Source organism: Papio anubis, chromosome 1 (genome assembly GCF_008728515.1).
Source record: "Papio anubis isolate 15944 chromosome 1, Panubis1.0, whole genome shotgun sequence".
NCBI classification, from domain to species: Eukaryota; Metazoa; Chordata; class Mammalia; order Primates; family Cercopithecidae; genus Papio; species Papio anubis.
The window spans coordinates 35,311,403-35,329,236 of record NC_044976.1 but is presented as its reverse complement, the minus strand read 5'-3'; the positions used below and the strand labels follow the sequence as shown (position 1 = coordinate 35,329,236).

At 49.1% G+C, this 17,834-nt stretch overlaps 1 long non-coding RNA gene across 1 annotated transcript; it reads left to right on the top strand.

Annotated features, from left to right (window-relative positions):
- The first annotated feature begins 5,540 nt into the window (after positions 1-5,540).
- On the top strand, positions 5,541-16,684 carry LOC110743485. Its single transcript, XR_002522607.2, has 2 exons — positions 5,541-7,131; positions 8,079-16,684. It is a non-coding gene; the product is annotated as an uncharacterized LOC110743485 (long non-coding RNA).
- The last annotated feature ends 1,150 nt before the right edge of the window (positions 16,685-17,834 follow it).

Here is a 17,834-nt window from a genome sequence, read left to right as displayed (position 1 = left end):
AGATGCAGAACACTGGCCAGAGTGGAGAATACAGGTGGCATGCTGGTTTCTGCCACATCCTGTTCTCTGTGGGCTCAGGGCTCAATCACTGGCCACTTGTGACCAATGCCAGGAGAAGGGAAGACAGGAAGTCTGGTCCCAAATGCGCCAAATGACCTAATTGTCTCCTGAGCCAATGAGTTGTCAAAGTGGTTTTAAGGTTCTGTTAGAGATTTGCCCTTGACCTCCAGGGTCAAGTTCAGTCTGGTCTTCCAAGCTGTCCACAATGTTTTTGTTGCTAGAGGCTTATCCACTGAGGCTCAAGGCCCTCAGGGTATGTGGTGTTGGCTAAAACGACCATCCAGTCTTGTCAAGAAAGAGTGCCATGATTGATTGGTGATGTCTGCTGTAGGCCGAGTATGAAGGGTTGGTGAATGTGCTGTCCACTGGGCTCCACATCTTCACTTTTTGCCTCCTCCTGCTGATAGCATCAGGGTCCCCATAATCAGGGATCTCTAACTTTTTGCTGTTCCAGGTGGAGAAAAAAACTGACATCTTGGGCTCCATAGGACAGTCTATTCAGGAGAGCCTGTTGGATTTCAGCTCCCTCTCCCCTCTCCCACCTCTTGTCTCTCTCTGTTTCTCTCTCTCACTCCAGCCCAGCCCAGTCCCTTTCCAACCACAAGTGGCCCCAGAGTAACAGGCTCTTCCTTCCCCAGGCTGAGACCTCTTGGTGGGCAGACCACAGATGCTGTCCTCCCTAACCTATAGCTCTCCTCTGGGGCAGAGGGCATGAGGGAAGCCATGATGTCATATTTGGAGCATCTTACAGGAAGCCTGGTCCAAGAAGTGGGAAGGCCCATGAGGAGATTTCCAAGTCCTGTGTACCATGGCTGTGGAGTCAAGTTCATCTACCTGTGTGAACCTGGTGTTACCATGAACTAGCTATAGAGCCTCTTAATTATGGGCCTGAGCTCTCTGTCATTGGAAGTTTGCAAGAAACCCTGGTAAATCTTTCTTGGGGCATTCTCTCCAGGCATAGAGCCAAGTGACCTTATTGCCATGTGTGTATGAGGGGTATAATCACATTGGCCTTACAAGGTTGTGTGTGAATTAAATGAACTATGCTCAGTGCACATTAGGTCCCTTTGGTCTTTGCAGGAGCTGGTGGCCTCCTTTGGCCATACAGTCCCCACCATTGTGTTAAGAGGTCACCCCAGCTTGTCAGGATTCTCCAGGACTCTTCTGGTTCTCACGCTTGCAGAGTTTTTGCTGAACCGGCAGCGGGGCCTCTCCCAACCTCATCTCCTGCAGTCGGGAACTCAGGTCTGGCTCTGGCTCCTTCCCAACTCTGCCTTCTCTCTTGCTCATCACTTGCTTCCCACCTCCAGGCCTTCACCCACTGTTTTGCTTCCTCCCAGTCAATCTCCAGCCCACTCCCAATTTGCATTTACAATCAACTTCATCTCCACAGAACACCTATCTGATGGCTCCTGGATAATGGGAACAGGTGCATGCTACCACACAGGCCTCCAGGAAGGAGTTTTGCACCTCCCTCTTTCCCAGGTTGGGGGTACTCTCTTTAATGTAAAGTTCAATTAGCTTGTGATATTTATGTTAAAACGACCTGGGAGGCGGAGGGGACCACAAGCTTTATGTGAACCAAAGGAGGTATGTGACTGTGAGATGGTATCAGTAGAGGTCTGGTATCTAGAATATGGATATGGTATCTAGAATATGGAGGATATGGCCTGCTCTGGTTCTGCCCTCACCTGGGGTTTTGACGCCATATTCTGGGGCATGTTGAGAAGAGGAGGATCAGGCTCAGCATGGCAAAGGCTATTGCGTCAATCCTGGGGGAGAAGCACTATCACAGTTCCATTTTACAAATGGAGAGATAGAGACAGGAAGCATTGTGTACCATGTCCAAGGTCACTCATGTAGTAAACGGCTGAGGCAGGATTGAACCCAGGCAGTCTGACCCTGACTGGATTGGCTGGGGAGAAAGCTGGACCAGGTTGGGCACTCAGGGCCCTTAGTGATTCATTTCTGGAAAACCCTATCAGGAGAAGTGCTGAGAAGAACTGTAGAGGACCCAGGCTGCTAGTGAAGCACTCTCTGGGCCATTTGGGGTCCTGAGGAGATGTGGGAGGTTTATAAATAAAGAAATGAACTCTGCAGGGAGCAGACTGGCAGGTGTCTCAGTAGATGGACCTAGCTTCAAGTCTTGTCTCTGTCATTTCCCAGATGGGTAACCTTGAGCAGGTAACTTCTCTGAGCCTCAGGGCCATCATTTGTAAAGTGTGGGTGATGTTAGAACCAACTTGCAGCCATCATGAGAATTAAATGAGCTACTGGGTACACAGCAGATGGCACACGGCCCGGCTCCCTAAATAAGCTGCTTTTGCTGAGGTTGGAGGTTTGTCCCCACATTGTCCCATCCCACTGTTGGAATCGGGAGCCAGCATCAGGGAGGGAGGAGGAGACCCGAGCTGACAACGGCTTCTTCTCTTCCATCGTGCAGGCACCTGAAGACATGGGAAGCCTTTCTGCATTCCTCCGAGGAATGTGACAAGTGTAATCACACAGTTTAGCAGTAACACCTAAGAGTTTCTGGGTGCAAGATTTGTCGCTGGCTGTGAGGGGGGCTGGCTGCAGGCACTGCCTCCAGAAGACACCTGCAGAATTCCTGTGATTCTCAGCCATCTCCTCCCCGACTGCCACCTCTTCACCTGCCAGAGCTGGAACTGGCCAAAGCCTGTGGGATGAGCTGGATAGGGGGACAGGCTGGCTGGGCACTCTTTGCCCTTAGGGCCAGTTTCTGGACAACAGGAAAAGTGCTGAGTTGTCTGGGCTGCTAGAGGAGGGCTCTCTGTGCCCTCTGGGGTGCTGGGCAGGTGTGGGAGAGTCAGACAGCTCAGGGCAGAAACATCTGTGTCCTTTCTTCTTACCCCTAGTAAGTCAGGACAGATACACTGAGGTCCAGCCCACAGGCTGCCCCTGAGGGAAAAAATAACCTTAGGGAGAAATCACCTCCAGCCCCTCCTCCCCACTCCTCATGGTCAGCTGATGACCTTGCTTTTTATTTCCCTGAGAAATCAGAAGCAATCAGAGGTGAACTTCCCAAACTCCTGCCCCTACCTCTACAGACCTCCTTGCATCTGTGCCCACTCAGTGGTGATTGTCCTCTCTCTGGTGATGGTGGAGGAAGCACCCCAGCTCCTGTGCAAGGCTAGCCAGCACTTGTCCCCTGAATTTCATCCCCTGGAACCTCCTCAAGGACAGCTCCCTGTAGGTGTCCTCTGCTTTGTCACCTTCTCCCATCATGACTGGATTATTCCCACCATAAATGCAATGCTTAATTATGTATCTAATCTTAAAAGAACCCTCTCTTGGATATCACTTGCCCTGACAGCTCCATGCCCATTTCTCTGCTTCCCTCTGCAGCAAAACTCCCAGAGAGAGTAGTCATTGCTGGTCACCAAGACCTCTCCTCCCATTCTCTCTTGAGCACACTGCCGTCAGGCTTTGAGCCCTGACTTCGCCAGCATGCCTCCTTTCCCTCCACAACGTCAAATCCAATGGTCAGTCCTCTATCCTCAGTAGCAGCAGGTGATAGGTGGCCGTGCCTTCCTCCTTGGAGCTCCTTCTTCATTTAGTTTCCTCCTCTGATTGTTCCTCAGTCCCCTTTGCAAGTCCCTATTATCTCCCAACCCCTGAGCATCGAAGGGCCCCAGGGTTCAGGCTTCAGACAGTTACCCGTCTACACCCAGCCCCAATGTGATTTCTTCCAGTCTGTTGAGTCTATCTTTCCTCCTCTCCAGTGGCTTCCCTATATCACTCAGAATTAAATCCTAAGTGCCCACCATGGTCCACAGACCACACATGATCAAGCCCCTTTGATCTCATCGCTAAACACAAATCATTGTTAGATGAACACACAGGTGAGCAACAGGAGGAGGTTGTACTCATTACCAAGCCAGAATTGTCTCCCTCTCTTCCTCCCCAAGCCTATAGCTGTCCTACCTCTGTACTCTCTACCCACAAAAAACTTCTTAGCCTCCTTCCATTGTCCTCCGTGGGTTCCACTTGACAACAGCCAGTCTGAGCCCCCTCCCCAGACTGGGGCCTCCTGGCCTCCCCAGCTACTTGGCTACTCTTTTTTCTATCGCTCCATGGCAGCCATGGGGAGCTGCTTATTGTTTCTTAAGCAAGTCAGGCTTTTTTATCCTCCTACACCTTTGAACATGTAGGTCTCTCTGGAGCTTCCTTTCTACCCTTCACCCTGCATACACAAACCTATTCTTCCTTCAAAACTCAACACAACTGTCATCTCCTTTAGGGATACTTCCCTGCTGCACCAGATTAGTGAGTGACCCAGCCAAGCTGCTGCCCAGGACACCTCCTTATAAGAAGCCTTACATCTTTCACTGGAAATGTACAGACATGGAGGAAATTTTGTTTAGTAGAAATCCCTCAGGTCCTGGAAGGAATCCTTTGAGAAATAGCTGAAAGTATGTGTTTGTGTTTGTTGGCAGGGAACAAGACCCTCAAGGGAAAAGAAGGAGAATGGGAAGGTCTGTTTTAGACTTTTGCTTTGGGAGAGAGGATGCAAATATAAGGGCGGAGCTGAATTGCTGAGGACCTAGAGAACAGGCTGAGACTCTCATCAAAACAGATAGACAATATTGGTTTGAATAGGCAGCAGGAATGAGTCTTCCAAAAGGCTCCTGGGCTTCTGTTTGGCTCTGCTTGCCTGATCTTTCCAGTCTGGGTTAGAAGCCTCCAATTCTCCATGAACTTAGCGTTTTCTATCTTGGCAAGTACTGCCCTACACTGAGAACTTTTTTTTTTTTTTTTTAAGATGGAGTTTCACTCTTGTCACCCAGGCTGGAGTGTAATGGTAGGATCTCTGCTCACTGCAACCTCCGCCTCCCTGGTTCAAGCGATTCTTCTGCCTCAGCCTCCCGAGTAGCTGAGATTACAGGCATGCACCACCACTACACTTGCCTAATTTTGTATTTTTAGTAGAAACGGGGTTTCACCATGTTGGCCAGGCTGGTCTTGAACTCCTGACCTCGAGTGATTCACCCACTTTGGCCTCCCAAAGTGCTAGGATTACAGGCAAGAGCCACCATGTCCAGCCTACCCTAATAACTTTTGTTCACACATCTGTCTCCCCCTAGACTGTGGCCCCTTGGAGGGTAGGGTCTGCATCTTATCTATATTTATGACTCTAGCTATTAGCATAGAACACTGGCTTGCTATAGGAGCTTAATAAATGCTTGTTGATTGGGTGACTGGATTTTTTCATTTTTCCTCTTTATCCATATATTTTGATCTCACATGCACACAGGCTGATTTCTTCTCATGCCTGTGACTTGAGTGCTGAAATTTCTTCTACTTTCTTCTTCTTTGTTTTTCTTTCTTCTTCTTTCCTCCTCCTCCTCCTCCTTCTTCTTCTCCTCCTCTTCCTCCTCCTCTTTCTCTTCCTACTCCTTTTTCTTTCTCTTCTGCTTTCTCTTCTCCTTCTCTCCTCTTCTCTTCTTTTCTTTTTCTCCTCCTCCTCCTCCTCCTCTTATTCCTTCTTGTTCTTACTGTTAAGGCTTTTTTATTTATTGTTTTAATTTGGTGTTGATCTATCATCATTGTACTGGAATTCTTTCTTACTGTGTGTGTCTCCAGCTTGCAGGTACATAGATTAGATCATGCATATGTCACAGGACATTCGGGGGACCTGGGAGGATGCACTGAGCTCAGGTTCAATAAACACAGGGTCCTCCTCACTGTCTGATCTTGAGATGGTTATTTTTCTTCTCAGGTTTATCTTCCCATGAGAAAGAAGTTGGAGTAGAGGATCTCAGAAGCCCTTCTCACTCTGAGAGAAGCTATGGGAGTCATAGAGAGCTCCTGGGATTTGGAGTCAAAAGAGCCGACTCATCCTCTGCCACCCTTAGTTAAACCATCTCTGAAATGTGGACAGTGGTGAGGATTTAACCAACAGCAGATGTGAACATGCTTGGGAAGCTACAGGGGCCATGTCCATGGAAGGGGCTTTAGATGCCGTTCCCACTCGTGACATCTAGCGGCCACCACCTGTCTTGTAATCTAACCCTGATCCATGCCCCTAAAGACCTTGGAGACCTTCATTCATACTCATTCTGCCCTCTCTATCCCCATTTATTAGTTTATTAATTTATTACTTGTATTGAATGCATACTATGTGTCAAGCCCTGGGGCACAAAATTGAACAAAGTTAGCTATTACAGCTCTAGCCCTTAGGAGCTTGTCATCTAAAGTGGTAGGAATAGCACTTACCTTTCATTATGGCTTCTATGCCAGGCACTGAGTTAGGGCCTATCACAGCAGTGATCTCATTTTATCCTCACAAAACTCTTGTAGAGTAGGCACTCTTGCAGTTTCCATTTTGTAGATGTGTAAACTGAGGCACAGAGAAGTTAGGAATGGTGGAGATAAGATTGGAATCCGGGTGTTTTGGTTTAAGAGGCTGGGCACCACCCTCACTCCCACCTCCACCCCGATGAGCTACACCCCTTTACTGAGCCCATGTTCGTAGCTAACCGCCAATGTCCAAGACACATGTGACATCTGCCCAGAGCCCATGTCACATCACTTCAGAGGGAGGCAGAGGCAGGTTTTCTGTGAGGAAGGTCCAGCTCAGTCCAGGGACAGACATGGCAGTGGGCACTCCTGTGGGGCCAGGCTCACTGAGGCTCAGACACCTGCTTACCTGAATGAATCGTCCAGGGTGCGGAGGGAGAGGACCCAGCGCCCGCGCCCTTCAGATGCCCCCACAGCTGGAGCAGCTCCACCCTGCCCAACCCACGCCACTTCTGCAGTTCCCTTTGTTCTTGCTCCCAAGTCAGAAGGTGACAGCCTGTTCCTCCTTTCTGAAGGAGCTGTGATCTGAATCAACCCTGGAGCCCTCTGTCAGAGCTCCTCAGAGGAGGCTCCAGAAAACCCTGCCACTCGGGGGCCAGAAGCTACTGGATGTGAAGTCTATTAAAGAATTTTGGGGCAAATACGTCACGTTCACCTCTCCACTGGCAGCAAGAGAGAGTCTCCTGGAAATGAAGGCAGGATAAGAAAGGGCTTAATTCTCATTGCTGTCTCCTATAAGCCCTTATCCACGTGGGTAAACTGGTGTTTGTGTTTGGAAATGTGTGTGTGCAAGAGAGTGCATGTGCGCATGCAGGTATACGCGTGTGTGTATGGGGGCTGTTTGGAGGCATGTACAATAGGTGCTCCGTATCTGTGGGTTCCACATCCTCGAATTCAGCCAAGGATCAAAAATATTTTTTAAAAACTAATAATGCAACAATAAAAAAATACAAATTTAAAAAATAATACAGTATAACAACTATTTACATTGGATTAAGTATTGTAAGTAATCTAGGCTATACACAAATACTACCCCATTCTACATAAGGGACTTAAGCATCATTAAATTTTGGTACCTGGGGAGATCCTGGAACCAGTCCCCCCTGGGTAATGAAGGATTCCTATCTACATGTCTCTGTGCACATGTGTCTCTCTGGGTGTACGTTGGTTAACTCTTTCTGTATAACAGACCACACCATTTATCACTGCCACACATCTGTGCATTGGCTGGGCTGGGCTGATCTAGGCTGGGCTTTGCTGGAGCAGCTCTGCTTCACGTGTCTCATCTTCCTGCTGGGACCAAGGGCTAGCCCAGACATGTTCTTTGCATAGTACTGACACAAAGGCAAGAGGTCTCTTAAGGCCTAGCCTTGGAACTGCCACTCCATCACGTCTGCCATATTCTATTGGCCAAAGCAAGTCACATGACCAAACGCAAAGTCAAGGGGCAGGGAAATGTATTCTGCCCCCTCAGTGGAAATATAGGCAGAGGTGGGGAATTGGGGTCAATATTGTGTTCTACAAAGATGTGCATGCATGTATATTTGTGTATGCCCATGTGTGCTTGTATATGTACATGACAGTATATGTGTGCATAAATGGCCTTCCACATATATGCAAATGTATGCACAGCTGTGTATATGCATGATCATGTCAAGCTGTTAAATGTACCTGTGTTTCTGTGTGTGTCTGCTTAGGAGCATTCCTTAGACACACACATGCAGTGCCCAGCCAGGCCATGCCAGAGGAGTGGATGGGCTGATCCTGTGAAGTGGATATATCTCCAATCCTCACAGAGATACCTGTGGGACTGCCAATGAGTTTCTTGCCATCTGCATGTGCTGAGGTAGATCTTGCTCCGTTAGTGGCCCTGAGAAAATTCACTGGTCAGTTGTCTTGTAGTCTATTATTACCCAGATGTCTGTGTGTTCCAAACGATTGTTTTTAAATTGCTTCATTAGTCTGCCTCGGCAGACCCAATCCTGCTACACTTGACTGGCTCAGGTTCTGTGGGACAGAGCTGGTGGGAGCTGAGCAGGCGGCTCACTTGCTGATATACCTGCTGGTGCAGAAGGAGGTGCCCCCAGAGAGAGTCAAGGAGGAGGTGCCCCCACCCGCGCCCCCCCGCAGAAGAGGCAGCATTGTGGAGCAGGAAAGGCAAGGACTTTGGAATTAGAGAGAGCTAGTTTCAACTCCAGAACCTGCCATTTACGGTCGGCATGACTTTGTGTTAGTTCCTGGGGCCTCAATTTTCCTCCTGTAAAATGGGGTCAGTGTCCCGATATTGCGGGTGGTTGTGAGGATGGAAGGAGATGATGTAATGTGTGGGACATCCAGCATGGAGCCTGGCCCACGTGGCCAGTGACCAGAATGTGGGTGTTCCCTCCCTCTTGCCACAAAGGGCCTCTGACCTCTCTGCAGAAGCCGGGCCTCACAGTCAGACCTGACCACTTGGGTGGGTGGCACCAGTGACCCCCAGTGGTCCACTTAGCTGAGTCATTGATGTTCCAAGAGGAACCTGGAGACCCACATCTAACCGACCCTGCCCTACCCAAGAACAACCCTGCAGGCAAAGTTCAGGACACAGAACCCAGGGTCATGCTGCCTGAGCTCAAATCCCTGCTCTCCGCTCACAGTAGTGTGACCTTGACCTAACTTTCTGTCTCTAAGTGTGCACTTCCCAAAGCAGAGATGATAACAGTACCCAACTCACAGGATACACTTTCTGCATAATTGAAGCTCTTCCCTTCAACCTCAAAACTCCATCTTACTCTCTGGGATGGAAATCATCTCAGATGTCTCACTCACATCCCTGCCTCCCTCACCAGAGGATCCTGAAAATAACGCTTCTCTCCCTGCCTTGGAAGCATGAGCGTTCACACCCGCTATACGGTGCAGAAAGACAGTTCTGTGCTTCTGCTTTGTGGCGTTTCCCCTTCTCACGAGTTGTCACTCTGCTGCTGTCAGAGTGTTATGGGGGTGCTCCTGCACTCTGCTCCTAAGCCACTACTGGATAGAGAAGGAGTCGGCAAACATTTTCTACAAAAGGCCACGTGTGTTTGTGTATGTGCAAGCACATATGCAATATTAGACTTGAAGTCTGATATTTTAGACTTCGAGGGCCACATATAGTCTCTGCCACATACTCTTTTTTGTTTGTTTGTTTGTTTGTTTTGACCCTTTAAAAACATAAGGATCATTCTTAGCCCCACAGCCACAGGAAAACAGGCTGTGGGCTGAACGTGACCATGGGATTTAGTTTGCCAGCCGCTGGAGAGATGCGCTAGTTAAAAATGCGTGTTAACTTATATTTATGGAGGTTGTGAGTGACACAGGTGCTTTCAGGCAGTGTTTCTGCCCACCAGGGACAGGCTGTGTTCCCCAGGCTTCTGCGCCTCTGGCCTTTGCATTCCTGTGGTGTGCTTGCCACCAACCAGGAGATGCATTCAACACCAAGTGTGGAGGGGGTCAGGGACAGCTCAGGGCCTCCACCTAATTTATCTTACTTAGTTCTTAAACAACCTCATGGGAAATTCTCATGCCCATTTTCTACAGAGCTGACATTGCAACACGAGTCACCTGACTCCAAAGCCATGGCCCCACAGCAGACCCCTGCATGTGTCTTCGGAGGAGATCAGAGGAAGGATTAGGGGAGAGAGGAAGGAGGGAAGAGAGAGGCAGACAGGGCAACAAGACAGTCCTTCAGCCCATGTGCTGTATTATAACATTGACTAAATAGCATAGTGGAGTTTTTTTGGAAAAGTGTTTTTTTTTTCCAAGTATAATATAGGTTTATTACAAAAATTCAGTCACATAAATAAACGAAGAAGAAAATAAGAAATCAACCCCAAATCCTACCCCCTAGAGACAACCCCTGATTCTACTGTGGTGAAGACGCTCCAGACATCCTTGTCTGAACGTAAACACATATGTACACCGTTTTAAGTGAACAGGAGGAGACTCCACATGCTGTTGTGTAAATGATTTTTTCTCCCGACAATATGTTGCGGACATTTTTCCATGTCAATAAACACAGATCGACAGCGTTGTGTTAAATAGCTGCATAATATTCTATTGCGTGTACAAATGATACTTTTAAATGCAAACTAGGCTTCCTGGCTCCCCACGTGGGTGGGTGTGGGGCTGTGCCCAGAGGGAAGCCCTGGTGCCGGTGCCTCAGCCGTTAAGGCTGCCAGGATGGGGGTCTCAGGCTTAGCCCATGAGAGACCAAGTCACTCCAGGTAGGCTCTGACAGCCTCAGACTCCAGGCAGCAGCCTCCAGATGGGCTGTGGAAGAGGATGGGTGGCCCCACTCCCTCCATTCTGCAGCCATCCTATGGACTCTCCCAGGGTTTCCTTCTGAGGTGTCTTCATAAGTCATGGCAGACTCCCTGGTGGGCCCTGACACCCCCAGGCAGGGCCTGGGCCATTTGCCCACTGCAGGAAGTGGCCTCAGGTTCTGCTGTCTCCCTTTCCTGGGTCCTATTCTGCATCTCTTGAGTTTCTGACCTTGGTTTACGGAATGAAGCTCCCTCAGACCCATTGTTTCTCCATTTGCCCTGCCCTGCTCAGCAGAGCCCAAGCTCAAACATGTCCCCACCATTCTGTCTCCTTCCAACCCAAACTCCACCTCCTCAAGGGTCCACAGCCTGAGAAGCCCTGGCCGGTGTTGAGGGTCCAGCCACAGCAGCCCTCTCATGTCACCCCAGGGTGGGTCGATAATGCTCCCTTCTGTGTTTTCAGGCCTTGTACCTCCCTTGGTTTTCCTCCCACCTCACAGGCTACACTTTGGTCTCCCAGCCTTGGTTCTTTCCCCTGTCTCCTAATGCTGCTGTTGTGAGCATGTCCTAATGCTCTCTCCCCACCTCATTCTATCTGTTCTCCCTGGGTTATGTCCTCCACGCCCAGTGTATTAGGTTTCTGTTGCAATAACACTGCGTAAAAAACCATCCCAAAACCTCAACGTTCTACAACCACAAATATGTATTTCACATTCAAGAGTCTGCAGATTGGCTGTGACTTGGCTGGTCTTGATTGGCCTCAGTTGGACTAGGCTGGCCTCCAGGCTCCAGGTGAGGCTTCAATGCACTCCATTTATCTTCACTGCAAGCCCCAGGGTAGTCTGGGCTCATGGGGACCCTCAACAGAAGAGAGTGGAAGCAGGCAATGCCTCCTGGAGGCTTCTTTCAGAACTGCAGTGCTGTTACTTCCATCCATTTGCCATTCACTACAGCAAGTTACATGGCAGTGCCAGAAGGTCAACAAAGCCGAGAAGAGCAGGGATATAAACTCCACCTATTCCAGAGGAAGACTTTGCAATAGGCACACGGCACAAGTCAAAGATGCATAACAAGGATATACAATTCTACCCCAGGGAGGGCGTGCAGAGTTAGGAATGACAGTGGGCACACTGTGATGATGTACCTGAGACCTCTCTGCCGAGGGCCACTGCCATAATCCATCTTCTGACAGAACTGTCCTCCAACATGCCCCACAGACACCTTGAAACCACTCACCCTACCCAGTACTCACCTCCTCATCCTCACCACCCCGTTAGCCAATTCCACCAAATCTGTGTCCTGGCTTCCCCACCTGGGTCCCTGGTGCCCTGAGCTCAGCATCCCTGTTGAGAGCCACCATCTGCTGCTGGTGTCTTGGCCTCTGCCCTGTGACCGATGGGCCCCTCCCGCACACGGCCAGCCTCCCAGCCACACCAGTTGGGAAGCACAGACCTCCTGGCTCTGCTGTGTTTGCTCTCAGGCCTGTCACTTTGTCACACCTTCTTCCTACCTTTCCTTGGCCTCCTCCTGAATGACTTCCGTTCCCTCTCAGACTTGAGTGTCATGTTTTACAGTAGGCTCTCCTGGACTGCCCTGGCTGAGGTAGGCCCCCATTTCTCATCTCCCGTAGCCACTGTTTACCTGTGCGGGCCAGTCTGCCTCCCCAGCCAGGGTCTGGATGCCTATGGGGCAGGGGCAGTGTTGAGACCTGCTCTGTGTCCTCCACGCGGACATAGGGTCAGGCATGCTGTCAGAGCTCAGGCAGTATTTGCACAGGGACTGGCTGACTTCCTGATGTGTCGGGCACTTCCTTGGCCTTTGGCCACCCGCTCTGTCCTCAGCACAGTTTTGGAGAAAAGAGTTGCCCCTGTGATACGGAAATTGGGCACACTTTCCCGTATCTGTGTACCCCTCTCCTGAAGGGTCCCTGACATGCCCCCAGGGACCATAGCCACCATCACATGCTAGACTTTGAGACTGGAGCAGGAGTATGTGGGACCACTGCCTAACTTTACACAGTTAGTAAGGGGCAGACCCAAGACTTGAACCCAGCTCTCTGCCATCAAAGTCGATGTGTTCACACAAGCCCTGCATCACACTGATTTGTGTGACCTGGTAGGAGGCATCCTCCTCCACCCTGTCTTGTAAAGCCTGTGCTGCCATCCAGCTGGCTTTGGTCACCGGAAGTCCGGCTCCCTTACCTTGCCTCTTTCTGCCTCTTGCTCTACCCCAAATGTGAGGTGGGCTCCCTTTTATGCAGAGGCTACAACAATCCAAAATGATGAATCAGTAAAACGAAAAGGATGATTCCTTGGGGAAATACGGTTAGTGATTAAAAGCAACTCACCGCTTTTGGGATCCGGGACAGGTTGTTGAAATGCTTGTGATGCTGTTTCCTCACCTGTAAACTGGGAATCGTGGTCCCTAAATCATAGGGCTGTTGTGAGGATTAAATGAGATGATGGAAACACACCACAAATACATGATCTGGCATACAGCAAGTGTTCAGTCAATGTCAGTTAGCCTGCCCCAGACCATTTCCTCCTCCTCCTTTTCATCCTCTCTGGATACTTTTCCCCAACACTGACAGATAAATAAGGAGTGCAGAGAACCTCTCTGTGCAGAGACAGGGTCCTCCGAGGAATGACTGAGGGTCCTGGGGGTCAGACAGGAGAAAAGAAGACTGTGGTGGGGGGAGGGCACGATCTTGGCTTTCCCATCCCTGCAGAGTCATGCTGGAGAATAGGGAGCTAATGAATTGAGAAGGGATATAGGGCGCAGGACAGAATCCATCAAAGGGGGAAGTTGCTGGGATACCTGTGTTGGGTCAATAAGGGGAGACGTTTCCAGTAGGAGAGTTGCATGGGCTGCCTTGAGGGGTAACACGCTCTCCATCACTGCAGGGCAGCGAGCATAAGTGAGGATGGCCGGATAGACAGTTTCCAGGTCAGAATGTGTGGGAACAGGGGTCAGCCTGTGGATGCTCTTGCAGGCTCTGTAGGAGGTGGAGGGTACCTGGGGCAAAGGTGCTGCCTCTCACCTGTTCCCTGGGGGCGGGTGGGGCCCAGCTGCTGCCTCTGTGATTTGCATTCAGCCCTCGTCTGTGACAAACTCTGCATGCAGCAGCCTGCTCCCAGAGATGTGCTATTTTAAGTGCTTCCCCTCCGCCCCTAAGGGTGCCATGTGTTTATCTTGCTTTCGAGTTAAAAAGGAAAATCGATTTCACTCTTACCTTAGGAAGGTTTCAGGGTGGAGGCTGTGGGGTGGTTTCATTTCATTAAAATGAAAGTGGGAGTGGGGGCAGTAAGAGCTGCAGATTCCCACCCACCTTGGCCGGTTGTGAATAAACAGTAGCCTACTTCCCTCCTTCTTTAGCCTAGACTATGGGGATTCCAGGAGGCCTGGAGTTTGCCAGGAATGGGCACCTGAACTGTGCGTTACAACACTTATCCCAGAGAGTGGGACAGAGAGACAGGAGCTGAGCTCATCCCTGGTGTGCATATGTGTGTGTGTGTGTGTGTGTGTGTGTGTGTGTGGAGCTAGTCCCCGAACTCTGCACTTCTCAGTAGTCTGGTCAACACTGGATTGCTTGGCTACTTGAGCCAATCCAGGCTCTGAGCACTGGACACAAGCATCTTGGGTGGATGTGGGCTCTAGCCTAGGCACCCAGTCTGGGCTGGGAGGTTTTGGGCTCAGCTGAGCTAGACAGTCTGGCTGTCCTCCTTGCCCTCTCCTTTCATAGGCCCCCTTGGTGGTCTGCGTTTTTGCCCTCCACCTTCCCAGAAGCCAATAGGGAATCCCAGACCCAGGCTAAGTGGCTACTCAGGGCTGCACCTTTCTCTGAGATCTGGGCCCAGCAGAGAGGGTTGCTCCAAAGAGAGGCTGAGGCAGCCGAGCGGAGCTTCTGTCTACAGGACAAGAGGTGCCTGATCACAGGAGGTCAGCTGGAGGCCTCTCCTTCCTGCCTCTAGATTGTTCAAAGAGAAGGACATCTGGAGTTGAAGATTCAGAGCAGAGAGCTCCTTGGGGAAGTTCTGGAGATGGGAGATTGGAGATGGAGCCATAACCTCCCTTTACAGCCATCCTTCCCCAGAGGCCATCAGCCCTGGGGCTTCAGTGAAAGTGGACAGCGCTGCTGCGGGGAGATCCCAGGTTTCACTGACTGTATTTCTTTCACATCCATCTACTTATATAACTGACATTTATTGAGGATGCTTCATTTCCAAGCTATTTTAACATTGTCTTAGGCCCATGTATTTACCTTCCAGTTCAAGGATACCTTACATACACTGGGCTGATGGACCAGGCAAGGTTCCTGTCCCCAAGGAACTTATGATCTAAAGAGAACCAGACATAGAACAAACTGGGTAGTGGAGGTGCTCTGATGCAGATTCAACCAAAATGCTGTGGGAGCGAATGTGTTGGGACAGTTGGTTCTGACGAAGACCTACAGGAATAATGCTCACAGAAGGAGCGAGGTTGGAACTCCCCCTGGAAGGACGAGAAGGGTTTTAAAAGGTGCCAGATCTGGTGAGGAGTAACCCAGCCCACAGGGATGGCCTTGACAGATGCTCAGTGGCATGATGTGTGTGCTGTACTGGGGGACAGACAGTGGGCTGCAGTATGGCAGGTGGGTGGGAGATGATGCTGGGAGTGTGTGCTGGGACATGGTGCCTTGAGGCCACAGTGCTTTCAGCACCTGCTAGAGACTTCACAACTCTCCATTTATACCCATGGCTATATTCTGAGGTCAGCATGGTCATCCTCAATTTGCAAATAAGGAAACTGAGATCCAAAAAGGACAAGTGATTTGCCCAAGGTCAGTCCGTCAGTGGCAGAGTCAGGATTCAAACTTGAGTTTATCTGACCCCAGAGTTCATGCAACCAGGAACTACCAACTTAGGTATTTGGAGTTTATGATGGAAGCAATGTGGTGGAGACTGGGGGTCTCAAAGGTCTTTGAAGAGAGGAATGAAAGGGTCTCAGCTATTGACTTAAGAAGCTCGTTTTGTAAGTGTGGTGGAGAATGGATTGGACTGGGGGGAGGAGACAGGCTCCAAGGATGTCCGTAGGCTAACAAAACAGCGCAGGCTGCAGAGAGGGAGTGATGGCTGTGAGAATGAAGGGAATGGGAAGGAGGTAAGACGCAAGGTTCCCATCTGACAGGATGGGAGCAGTGGGGCCTTTAGAGCTGGCACTGTGCCGGGCTCTCATCACCATCACAACAGCCTGTGGGTTGGGAGGTGCCCATTAGGTTCATGTGGTCCACACCCCTGCCCTGACCCCAGATGCTTCAACCCTCCTAAAAAACTATGTGGGCTTGGGGAATTCAGTGAATGACTCAACCAGAATTCAAGAATATCTTGGCTTCTGATTGCACTCCTTCATCAAAGGGGGTGTGCACTCCCTTCTGGTTCTCAGATGCCTCCATCTGTTAGACATGTCTCCTCTCAATTAAATAAAACTTGCCCCTCCGCAGCCTCCATCCATTGGTCCAATTACGTCTCTTGGGACAAGACAGAAGGATCTAATGCAAATTTCATATGCCCGATCACCAGACACTTGATGATAATTCTTATGTCCTCACAAACTATTCTCATCTCCAGGCCATATAGTAACAACGGTAATAATATGAACACTTATTGTAATTTTCATGTTTCAGACACTGTGCTGAGAGCTTTACATGTGCTATCTCAGGGGCTGGATCATGAGTAACTTTGAAATATCTTAATTAAGCATTCCATTGTAATCCCAAAAGCAAGAGGGCTTATTGCCAAATTTTAAGTAGGACAGGAAATATTTTAGGAAGTCTAGTCAGGTGGCCAGTGTGAAGAGTGCCCTGGCAGGAGAGAGAATGAGGCAGGCGGGGGGTGGAGGGGTGGGCTGTTGAAATAATCCAGGTGAGAAATGACTAAGACCTGGACATCAGTGATGGTAAAGGGTATGGCAAACAAGGGACAACTGGAAGACATTCGAGGGTAAAATCAACAGAAACTGGGGAGTAATTGGATGTGGGAGGTGAAGGAGAAAGGAGAACCAGGTATCTTCAGATTTTTATCCTAGGCTATATTCTATGAGACAGAAAATCTAAGAAGAGTATCTGTATCATTTGGGAGATGATGGGAGAGAGGGATTAGAAGGAGAGATTATATTTAGCTTTAAAACATATGGAGTTGCAAATATCAGTGGCATGCTATTTATTCACTTGTCAGCTTGTTCATTTATTCATTTAAGAAGCCTTTATTGAGAATCAACTGTGTACCAGGCACTCTACAAGGTGCTGGGGTTATGAAGACTTAACCACCTTGCTTCTGACAAGTGTGAAAATTAGTATTAGAAATATCCTTCAGTAGACCAATGGATAAAAAAAATACAGCACATCCATATAATGGAATATTATTCAGCACTAAAAGGAATGAGCTATCGAGCATGAAAGACATGGAGGAAACTTAAATGCATATTACTAAGTGAAAGAAGCCAATCTGAAAAGGCTCCACTGCAAGATTCCAACTATATGATGCTCTGGAAAAGGCAATATAGTAAAAAGATTAGTGTTGCCAGGCATTAGGATGAAAGGAGGGATGAATAGGCAGAGCACAGAGGATTTTTAGGGCAGTGAAACTACTCTGTATGATACTCAAATGGTGGGTACACATCAATATAAATTTGTCAAAACCCATAGAATCACCAAGAGCAATTCCTAATGTAAACCATGGTCTTTGGGTGATAATTGATGTGTCATCAATTCATAGATTACAACAAATGTAGTTCCCTGGTGGGAGATGTTGATAATGAGAAAGGCTGTGTGTGTGTGTGTGTGTGTGTGTGGGAGCCAAGGGTATGTGGAAATTATCTTCACTTTCTGCTCAATTTAGCAGTCAACCTAAAATTGCTCTAAAAATAAAGTCTAATAAAAATTAACATTATAAGATGCCAAGATTGAAATCTGTACAGGGACTAGAATGCCAAAGGCAGCAGAGTGGTCAGGAAGGGTTTCACCGTGATGGTGATCCTTGACTTGTGATGGAGATTAAATGGAAGTATTGGATCTACCAGCCTGTAGCTCAGGACAGGGTTCTACATGGGCAATAACTATTTGGAATTCATCAGGTTGTCAGTGCATGCATGGCAGCCAAGGGAATCCAGGGAAGAGTGTGTGGAGTTCAGAAGAAA